The sequence below is a fragment of the Rhinolophus ferrumequinum genome, chromosome 11 (assembly GCF_004115265.2).
Source record: "Rhinolophus ferrumequinum isolate MPI-CBG mRhiFer1 chromosome 11, mRhiFer1_v1.p, whole genome shotgun sequence".
NCBI classification, from domain to species: domain Eukaryota; kingdom Metazoa; phylum Chordata; class Mammalia; order Chiroptera; family Rhinolophidae; genus Rhinolophus; species Rhinolophus ferrumequinum.
Window position 1 is genome coordinate 73417530 of NC_046294.1, and position 10895 is coordinate 73428424.

Sequence of the window (10895 nt, forward strand, 5' to 3'; positions counted from 1 at the left end):
TTAAGACAAAAGTTTTTTTTTTCTTTTTAATTACAAAAAGTAATTATCATGGGGACTGCATAAGTGTCAGTATCGAGAATGAAGCTACTTCATTACAAAGATTTGAAAGGCCTTAAATGTTTTTTGTTTTGTTTTTTTCCAAATCTAGGATTTTGTAATTCTGTGATCATATGTCCCCCAAGATTATTTAGTTTTAGAACAATAATCCTATCATATATAGCACAGCTGTGAATTTTTAATAGTTCTATTTCAGATCCTAATCACGTTTTTAGTTAGAAGTGTTGTCTAGACCCCCATTAAGGCACAGCAGCATTCTTAATATGGTTCTAAGGAATATATAAGGATGATCTTATACGGAGAATAAAAATTATGTAAATTATTTATCTTAATCTGGCCAACATCATGAATAGGGCTATGACTACACATACACTTTCCACTTTCCCCTAATGCATTAAAGTTGATGTAATTGTTTTTCTAGCATAATATTAATTTTAACAAGCATAGAAAAGTTGTTGAATTCACTTTTGAGGCCAAACATAACGGCAGAAAATATGAAAATACTAAGGGCGATAATATCTGGTATAACTTTTTTTCATGTTGTTTTAAAAATAACTTGTTCAGCAACTTGAAGCAACTGTTATAAAATTGAGGATCAATCTCTAAACCGCCAAACTAGGTGTTTCAAAGACTATTCTGGAATGTCTGTGTACTTCATTTGGTGGGAAACTTTTAGGTCTTAATTCAGAGCTGGCTTGGTCTTACTTTGTGCATAATTTCAAACAGCTCAAATATCTGTTTACTAGAGAGTAAGTAGCAAACTGGAGGGTGGAACGTTGAGAATAATAAAAGTATTGAAAATAAGGGAGGATTTGAAAAAAAAGTTTAAAAAACAGAACTTAAAATTCAACATAGCAGTCTATGGTAATTTACTATGTTTTTAAATATCCTGATATATCTTTTGGGGGCTCGTAGATATCTATAGAATGTTTTATTAATTTAAACATATAATAATGGTGCTAATTTAGCATAAACTTTTAAAAATTTCATTGGCTATATTCCATTTAATAAGTAATTTTACACTGTCAATATGGCAATTTACTTTAAAAACAATTGACTATTAATGAGACATATATGTATGGGTATACAAGTTAACTCCAATTTAAACTCAAGCAATAGTTGGTTAGCATTTATTAAAAAAAAAAATTTTGTCAGAAATAACACTGTAGAAGTTGAGTGCTCTATCCAAACATACACATGAGAATGTTGTTCATTTATATAGAAATAATTTTTCATTAGTGAAATAAATAGTGTCCTATATATGTGGTTGGTAAGAAATTGATCAGGCCACCTCTTCTGGAATGAATGAGATAGAAGAATTCAGCAAGGTCAGCATTTGGATGACTTTGGTGCAGAGTTCAATCTCGACTAGCATCCTCCTGTTTGATTTGCATCCTCCAACTTCACTGAGTGTCTTGTCTCCTGACCCAGTGACAAGGCCAACTACTCTGACTGCCAGGATAACATTGTGTTCACCTCAGAGTAAGTCTGTCAGGTGCTCGTGGGAGTGTGGGAGCAGAACTGGAGTGTCCCCAGGTACCAGAGTGGCTATAAGAACTGGCTACTTGTATATCACTTGTTTCCCAATAATATTTACATGTTTGGAACATATGTGCTTATATTGTAAAATAACAAAGATTAGAAAAGTTGTGGGGAAGAGAACATTTAGCCTTCATTTATCTTAACTGCCAGAGATGACCAATATTTACCCCAGAAAACTTAGAATTTGTTTAGTGGTCGTATTGGCTTAGGTCAGTTTACAGCACTAACAGATGTTATGGAATTATGTAACCACACTACATGACGGAAGGCAAATAATCCTGTGCATAAATAGAATTCCATCATCTGAAAATGTACACAATGACCATCTTCTTCTTTGATAGCATTAGATAAGTATGGAGTTATCTGCATTAAAATCACGTTCAACCCCAGATTTCCAGAAATGTATAGGGCCACATAGCAAAGATAAGACACTACAAAGAAATCCTACGAAGAACATTAGGTAACTGTAAAAGTCTTTTCCCATAGGATGTTCCTCAAAGTACAAATTTTATAACATATTCTATTTAAAAATTTCTGTGATCAAATAATTTTTAGAAATGCTACATAATTTGCTACACTTAAAAGATCACAATATACATCAATATATTAATATTACAGGTTCTGAGAAAGTTGTATTAAAGAATCCTGTTTAACTTATTTAGATTGAATTCTATGGTCCATATGTGGAGAGGGACACTGATAAACTAAACTAGATATTTAAGAAGACTACCAGAGAGGTAAGGGAAGTGAAAACACTGAAAGAGTAGAACAGAAGACATTGTAGAATACAGTAGTCTTCCCATATCTGCAGTTTCCCTTTCAGTTACAGCTACCTGTGTGTAACTATGGACCAAGAATATTAAACAGAAAATTTCAGAAATAAGCAACTCATAAGTTTTAAATGACGCGAATGTTCTGAGTGGCATGATGAAAACTCGTGCCATTCCACCCAGGATGTGAATCATCATTTTATCTAGCATATCCATCACGTTTACACTACCCATCTGCTAGTCATCTTAGTTATGTCATCAACTGTTTGGTATCACAAGGCTCGTGTTCCAGTAATCCTTATTTTACTTAATAATGCCACATTCGCGTAACTTTTACTACAGCATATTGTTATGATTGTTCTATTTTATTATTAGTTATTGTTGTTAATCTCTTACTGTCCCTAACTTATAAATTAAGCTTTGTCATAGGTATGCATGTGTAGGAAAAAAACATAGTATATATAGGGTTTGGTACTATTCATAGTTTCAGGCATTCACTGGAGGTCCTGAAATGTATTTCCATGGATAAGGAGCGGGGGGACTACTGTACATGTAAAAATAAGTTTTTGTACATAAAATTGTTATCCCAGATAGGAAAAAAAAAAAACTACTTGACATATTTGACAAGCAGTATACCATATATCAACAATTGTCAGATGCCTTTCTTCTTCTCATTTTAAACAGCTTTAAAATCAGGATAAATCTTTCGCTTCTCTCACTCTTGACCAAGTGGCACTCATAACATGGTTGACATAACTTGACGCACTGTGGTAAGATTGAGAAAGCCCAAGCATCAAATCTTACAGGATGGTGTTGGTGGATAACGAGAAAACGTCACAGACAGTAGTGGAGCATTCTTTTAATAAACACTGTATCATCAACACTCTTGATGATCCAGAAAAAAAATATTATGTGGAAAAACACAGGATTTAGTAATTCTCAACCAAAAATTTATTCAAGGAGTTGGATTCTGATTTAGAAGTTTTTTCAGAAAAACCATGCATTTGACCTCAAAAATATATACATTCTTTATTATTTATTATATATGTCCTCTTTTATAAATCGGCAACTTTAGCTTTTTTTCATTTTCACAGGGAGTTATTAAAAATAAAAATCTTACAATATGTTAAGAGTGTTAAACCAATGTATTTTGATAATATTTTTATTTTTATGTCTGCACAGGAGTAATTTTAAAAACGATGTATGAAGCAGTTTGAAAGAGCTCTTTGAAATGCATAACATTTCTAAAGATAACAAAGCATTGATTAATTTAATTAGTAGCTTAATTGACGGCTTTTTCCCCCTTTCTCAAGAGTACACAAAATAGTGACATATCTTAAGACTCATCTTAGCTATGTTTAACTGTGCTAATTCTCCAGTTAATCCTAGAACTTGAAAATATCCACATTGGCACAAATTTCTCAAAAGAATTCAATCATTCTTTTGCTAAATAGTTTGTGTTTCCTACCAGATAGACATGTGTGTTCAAACTGACTGTTTTTAGGAAGTCATTTTAGCTAAAATAGCTAAAATGATGATACTTTGAATAAACTATTTACAATTCAATGGATTTTTTTTTTCAGTATATTGCTTGACACATGACAGTAATGGTGGTGAAAACAATAAAGTTGACATTAAAAAGCATTAAAGAATTATTGCCATATGAATCTGCAATAATTTGGTAAGATCTTGGCAAAATTCTGATGCTTGAGTTTCCTTTCTAAAATCTGTGATGAGATTTTTGTCTACACTTAAACAATAAATGACTGAAGTTGCTTCTAGATTTTTCTTTTTGTCATTCTTCCTCATCAGCCACTGTTAGTTGTGCTATATAGTCCAGTAGATTTGATATTCAGTGATAGAAAAACTATGATCTCAAAAATACATGCATTCTTTTTTATTTATTGCATTTATTTCTGCTTTTATAACTCAGCAACTTTAACTTTCTTTCCCTTTTCACAGGGAGTTATTAAAAATGAAAATCCTACCCTATATTAAAGTTATGCTTCAATGCAATATGACTATAAAAATCCATCTTCATCTCTAGAGAAGGTAATGAATTAATATACATGCCTTCATAATCCAGTCTTTCATCCTTCCCCCTCTTCTAATAAAAATGCACAGAGAACATTGTGAAGCTCAAGTTTGGTCTAAAGAAAGTATAGCTTTACAGAATATTACCGCACCAGATTGTTGGTGAATCATGAAGGAAGACTGGCATTTATTTTGAGAATCATGAGCATTAAAATATTTATTGAAGATTAGAGTTTTGCTCCGTCAAGGTGCTACTATCTCTTCATGAGCTATGTCTGAATTAAATCAATCTCAGCAAGAAGAATATGATTAATTTGTAAAATATTAAATTATCCCAATCTTTTCCACTGTTTCTGGCAGTTTTTTCCATCAATGTCAGGTAGCTTATCTTTAATCTTTATGATTAAAAGCAGCACAGAGGTATCATAATATAAATGCAGACGTCGGGGTCCTTTAAAATTTTCATTATCTTTATTGTATCATTCCTATGGATATATCTACCAACAAAAATTTAAGGGAAGATACTTGTCACATATGTTAGTTCCTTTTCATTAGGCGAAGAATTTTGCCAGATTAATGAGCCAATAATCCCATTTTGAAACAAAGAGTTATCCAAATTTTCCACTGATGTTGGCTGTAATTATTAACATTGGCTTACATGCCATAGTTTTAAAAGTGGGGTTGGAATTTGAGGTTTGTTGAACTGTTGAGAGACCTGGGGAAGGGGAATATGTAGAATGAGAGAAAGAGGGAGAGATTTTTGATGGCAAATTACTTAAAAAAACTGCATAGATAAAATCTGCTCTCCATCAGGAAAGCTCTAAGGGAAGTGCAAATATAGGATGAATTTTAGATAAAAGTGTTAAATGAAGGAATAAAGTTGGGTGTATATGATGTAAATCTTGGGAGGATAGTGCATCATAGTTAGGATTTGGGACTGTTTCAAAGATGGGACAATTGCATGAGAAGCAATATGACATGGCGTTGGTATGAATAGATAGAGCATGATTTATGGAAAAACAAAAATCCCAGCATTGGGGACAGAGTGAGGAAGATAAAAGGATTATCACTAAATGTGATCTCAGACTACTCACTCAGGCTACTCACTGTAAAGTGTAGAAACAGCTTTATGTTAGAGGATGATTGCATTATGGCTCCTCACTATAAAAGTGAAGGCTACCATTTTAATACTGAAAGAACTTAGCAGTCCGAGCAATATTAGGGAAGAAAATAGTGCACTTTATTTTTGGTCACATAAAGGTATTTGGCATATGTTTACTCATGGGAAAAGAGATTGGAAAATACGATGGAGAGAACTGGAGAAAATATTAGAAGTAAATTGGATGGATTGCAGGGCCTTGGACATTAAACATTTATTCTTAAGTCATTCAACTAGTGTTTATTGAACACCTGCTATGTGTCTGGCACTGGTCCAGGTGCTAAGGATGCAGAAATAAACAAAACACTCAAAGAACTAGCATTCAAATATGAGTAATACAGGTGAAATATCTGGTGGGATAGAGTAAAAGCTAACGGTGGAAACGTAAACAGGCAATATGATTATGGAGTGCCCCAGTAGTCAAGGGGATGAGGGGAGTGCTAAAATTTTAGACAGATTATTGACCAGAAAAGGTTTCTCTGACAAAGTGACTTTTTAAGTAAATAGCTTAAGGACGTGAGAGAGCAAGTCATGCATGTATCTCAGGGAAGCACATTCCAGAGAGGACACAGCAGTTGCAAGTGCCCTGGAGGGGAGTATGCCAACATGTTCCAGAAACCGTGAGGAGGCCACTGTGGATGAAGCAGAAGGAATAAATGGACAGTTGAAAGAAAGTGGCCTTGTGGTCAGATTATTTTAGGGCTTTGGGGGCATAGTACATACTTTGGCTTTAACTCTGGGTGAGATGAGAAGTCTTTGGATTTAGAGGAGTGACATGTACTTTTTTAAAAAATTAAATTTATTGGGGTGATTTGGTTAATAAAATTATACAGGTTTCAAGCATACAATTCTATAATACATCATTTGTATACTGCATTGTGTGTTCACATCCCAAATCTCCTTTTGTCATCATATATTTGGCCCCCTTTACCCTCTTCTACCTCCCCACGTCCCCCCTTACCCTCTGGCAACCACCAAACTGTTGTCTGTTTGTGAGATTTTGCTTATTTATTTGTCTTGTTTGTTAGTTTATTTCTGTTTTATATCCCGCCTATGAATTAAATCATATGGTTGGTTTTTTTTTACTTTTCCTGTCTAATGTATTTTGCTTACCATGATAATCTCAAGATCCATCCAGGTTGTTGTTGCAAATGGCAATGTTTTGTTTTTCTAATGGCTGAGTAATATTCCATTGTGTGTGTGTGTGTGTGTGTGTGTGTGTGTGTGTGTGTGTTTGTATCGCATCTTCTTTATTTGGTCATCTCACTTTTGTATTTTAACAAGGCCATCCTAGCTGTTGTAGTAAGAACAAATCAAAAAGGTAGGTAGATGGGAAAGGAAGAAGATCAGTAAGGAAGGTTTGAATAGTACAGGAGAGAAATAGTGGTGACTCGGATTACAGTGGGAGAGTTTGGGTGGTAAGAAGTGTTCAGATTATAAATAATTTTTTAAGTAGAGCCAATGCATTTGTTAGTGGTTGAATGCAGGGTATGAGAGAAAGAGAAAAACCAAACAAAATTACAAAAATTTTGAAAACTGAAAAGATAGCGGTGACTGAAGAAGAATCAGGTTTGGAGAAATATCAGGATCACAGTTTTGGGCAGGGGAAGCTTGAAATGCTTTTTAGACATTTAAGTGGATAGACAATTGGATATATATAAGCCATGAGATTGATAAGATTACTTAGGGAGTAATTTTAGTAGAAAACAGAAAATATACAAAGATGGAGCCCTGTGAATATCAACATTGAGAGACTGAGGAGATAAATAAGGACGAACAAAGGCTACTGAGAAGGACTGGCGAAAAATCTGAGAACAAAACCAGGCAAATGTGTGTTCTAGAAGCCAAGTGAAGAAGATATTTCATATTAACTATGTGAATTAGAAAAACAAAATAATAAAAAATGCTTTAAAAATGAAGGAAATAAGCATATTTCACAGTGGAAGACAATAGAGGGAAGGGTGATGAACTGGCTGAAGGCTCTATTAGAAGGAATTAACAAGAAAGAACACCCGGACCTGTAGCAGTTTCTCAAAATGTACTAGGGATGACCATCTGCACCAGAATCACCTGAGAGGTTCATTAAAGTATTCAGACTACTGAACTAGAAGTTTTAATGGCAGACTGGGGATTTGTATTTTCAGAACTTTCCACAGGTGATTTTTATGTAAGCATACATCACCAAAGTTAAAACATTAAAATTGGGAATTTCATTCCTGAGCATATTAGTCTGACAAGTTTGTGAATTGTTGCAACGATGTTGCTAACCTTTTTTTGATATCAGAGGGATTATTCATTATGAATTTGTACCAACTGGACAAACAGTTGACCAAGTTTACTAGTTGGAGCTGCTAAAAGGCTGCGTGAAAAAGTTAGATGACCTGAACTTTTCGCCAACAATTCATGGCTTTTGCATCACGACAATGCACCAGCTTACACAGCACTGTCTGTGAGGGAGTTTTTAGCCAGTAAACAAATAACTGTATTGGAATAGCCTCCCTACTCACCTGATCTGGCCCCCAATCACTTCTTTCTTTACCCAAAGATAAAGGAAATGTTGAAAGGGAGACATTTGGATGACATTCAGGATATCAAGCGTAATACGACAACAGCTCTGATAACCATTCCAGAAAAAGAATTCCAAAATTACTTTGAAAGGTGGACTAGGTGCTGGCGTCAGTGCATAGCTTCCCAAGGGGAGTACTGCAAAGGTGACCAAGTGATATTCAGCAATGAGGTATGTAGCACTTTTTCTAGGATGTGTTCTTGAACTTCATTGTCTGAACTCGTAGTTAAAAGAGTTATATGTAATTGTGGAAATGTAGATTGTAAATATGGAGATAGAGTCACCAGTTTGTGGCTCCCACATACGTGATGTATATTTTCATCCAAGAACTGAATTAGATTATAGCCATGCACAGAAGAACTGCATTGCTTTACTTTCAAACTTAATATCATTTTCCACCAAGTATATTAGAAAGCTTAAATTGACAACATTTATTTTTCCATTTCACTTCATGCTCTGTGGGAGAGGAATCGAAAATTGAAACTGCCAAACCTCCTGTGGGTTTGCCTCTGCCTCTAAGGCACACTTAGACAAGTACAGTAGAACCCATCATTACAATGCTCATTATTCCATTGATTCAGTGATTTTGCATGTCAAAAAAGTATTCCCCTTCCACTACGTAAGCAACACACACACATTCTGATATACAAGCAGTAGCTACAAAGCCCTATGTTGGGTTTTGTGGAAATCCATTTGGGTGCTTCATGGGCAATTTCAGTTTCTCATATGTCAGAGCAAGCTTTTGCCCTCTTCTTTAGGGTCACAGGAGATCTCCACTATTATAGAGTTGCTCAAATGAGTTCATGAGATGTACAGCTCTGCAGGAGCATCACTAAAACCCATAAAGTGGGTTCCTGGTTCAGTAAACTCTAATTACATTTAGAAAAAATGGAAAGGATGAAGGAGGGAGGGAAGTGTACACATTTGAAAGTAAGGAATATGGAAACAACCTCTAATATTTATCTTGTGCCTTCTACCTTCCAAATAGTGTTCTCTGTGTTTTGCATTCATTGTCTCATTTTATCCTTTCAGTTCTATTAGGTAGAATAGATGAAAAAACTGAAGCTCTTTTGTCCAAAGTTAATAAGTGACAAATTAGAATTACATATAAGTCTATTAGATGGAAACTTCTGTATCTTCACTGTGCCACCCAAGCTCTTTTGGAATTCAGTGTTATTACTGGAATTGCTAAATTGTACTATGAATTTTGCATTACAATTATTTATATTACACCATTCATATGCTATCATCTCAAGCATGCGGAAAATACCTATGAAGCATACATATTGTGGCAGAAATCACTATGGTGAATTATCAAGCCAGATTGTTAAGGTGCAAAAATAACCTTCCGTGTATAAAGAATTTCAATATGTAAAACCATAGGAAAATTAGAGGAACAATGTCCTTACAGATATATTTTCTGTAACTTATCATCTCTAGGCATCTTATCTGATTTCTACCCCTCCCTCTAGGTTCTAGATCACCTGGTCTTCTTTTTTTAAAGAATGGATAGTTTCTAGTTATGCTGCTCCAGCTACCTTTCATGGCTGAACTTATGGATAAGAAAATACTCATTCTTATCCATAAAAATTGATATTTTCAAGGGTTATTAGCCAGCTCACTGTATCTTGACTCTCAATGATTGTTTTCTTTCTTCTTTGCACTTCATTATGTTCACAAATGGTTACAATGTCAGTTGAAGGTCTTTATGTCATCCTGATCTCTCTCTTACTAGAGGTTTTCCTACACAATAGAGTTTTCCCCCAGCCACAGGTTTCCCCTTCTTCTGACATATCCCCTTTTGTGAAAGGTTGGCAATACTGCTGTTAGATTTGAGAAGGTGTTGTAAGATACAGGAAAACAGACTGAGAAGCAAAAGATAGAGGTTTTAGTCTCATTCTGCCATTAAATGACTGTTGAGTTCTTGGCAGGTCACTTATCTTTCCTGAATCTCAGTTTTCTTATTTTAAAACAATGTGTTTTGACCTAGTGATGTCAATAGTCCCTTTCTGATCTAACATTCCATTATTCTACGATGATTTTTTTCAAAAATGCATCCAGAGTACTATGCATTTTTCTTGCCTTTGTTCTGTCTATAACCAAAAAAGGTACACACACAATTCACTACTGGGATAATCCATCATAGGACATTTTTATTAAAAGCAGGAAGTTTTAGGATACAAACTTTACTTTCATAATAATGTTTGTTGTTTTTTTCATTACAAAAGTGGCACAGTACCATTGCACAAAAATTGAAAAACAGAGCATATAAAGAGGAAGATCAAACTCACACAATTCCTCAATGCAGAGATAATTACCGCTTACATTACAATGTTCTTGCTTGTTTTTTCCTTTGTTTTTCAAAAAAAATTGGCGCCATTTTTTTGTTTACTGCTTTTTATCCTTTCAACATATTATTCTGAGTATTTCATGTCTCATTAAGTAGTCCCTAAAAATATCATTTTATTTCTGCATAACATTCCATATTATCACTGTACCATACTAATGCAATGATCTCTTATAGTTGTACATTAGTTTATTTTCAAAATTGCATTACTTTGAATAATAATATATGAATATCTGTATGCATAGATTTGCTCAATGATTCTATCAACATGAATTCCTAGAATCCCATCATCATATGTTACCTGGTCAAATGTTATAAATATGTATTAAGCCTCTAGATGCAGCTATCAAATTGCTCTCTAATAAAGCAGTTGCACGTTTTCACTCTGACAGGAGATTTGAGAATTTCTGTCCCTCACTG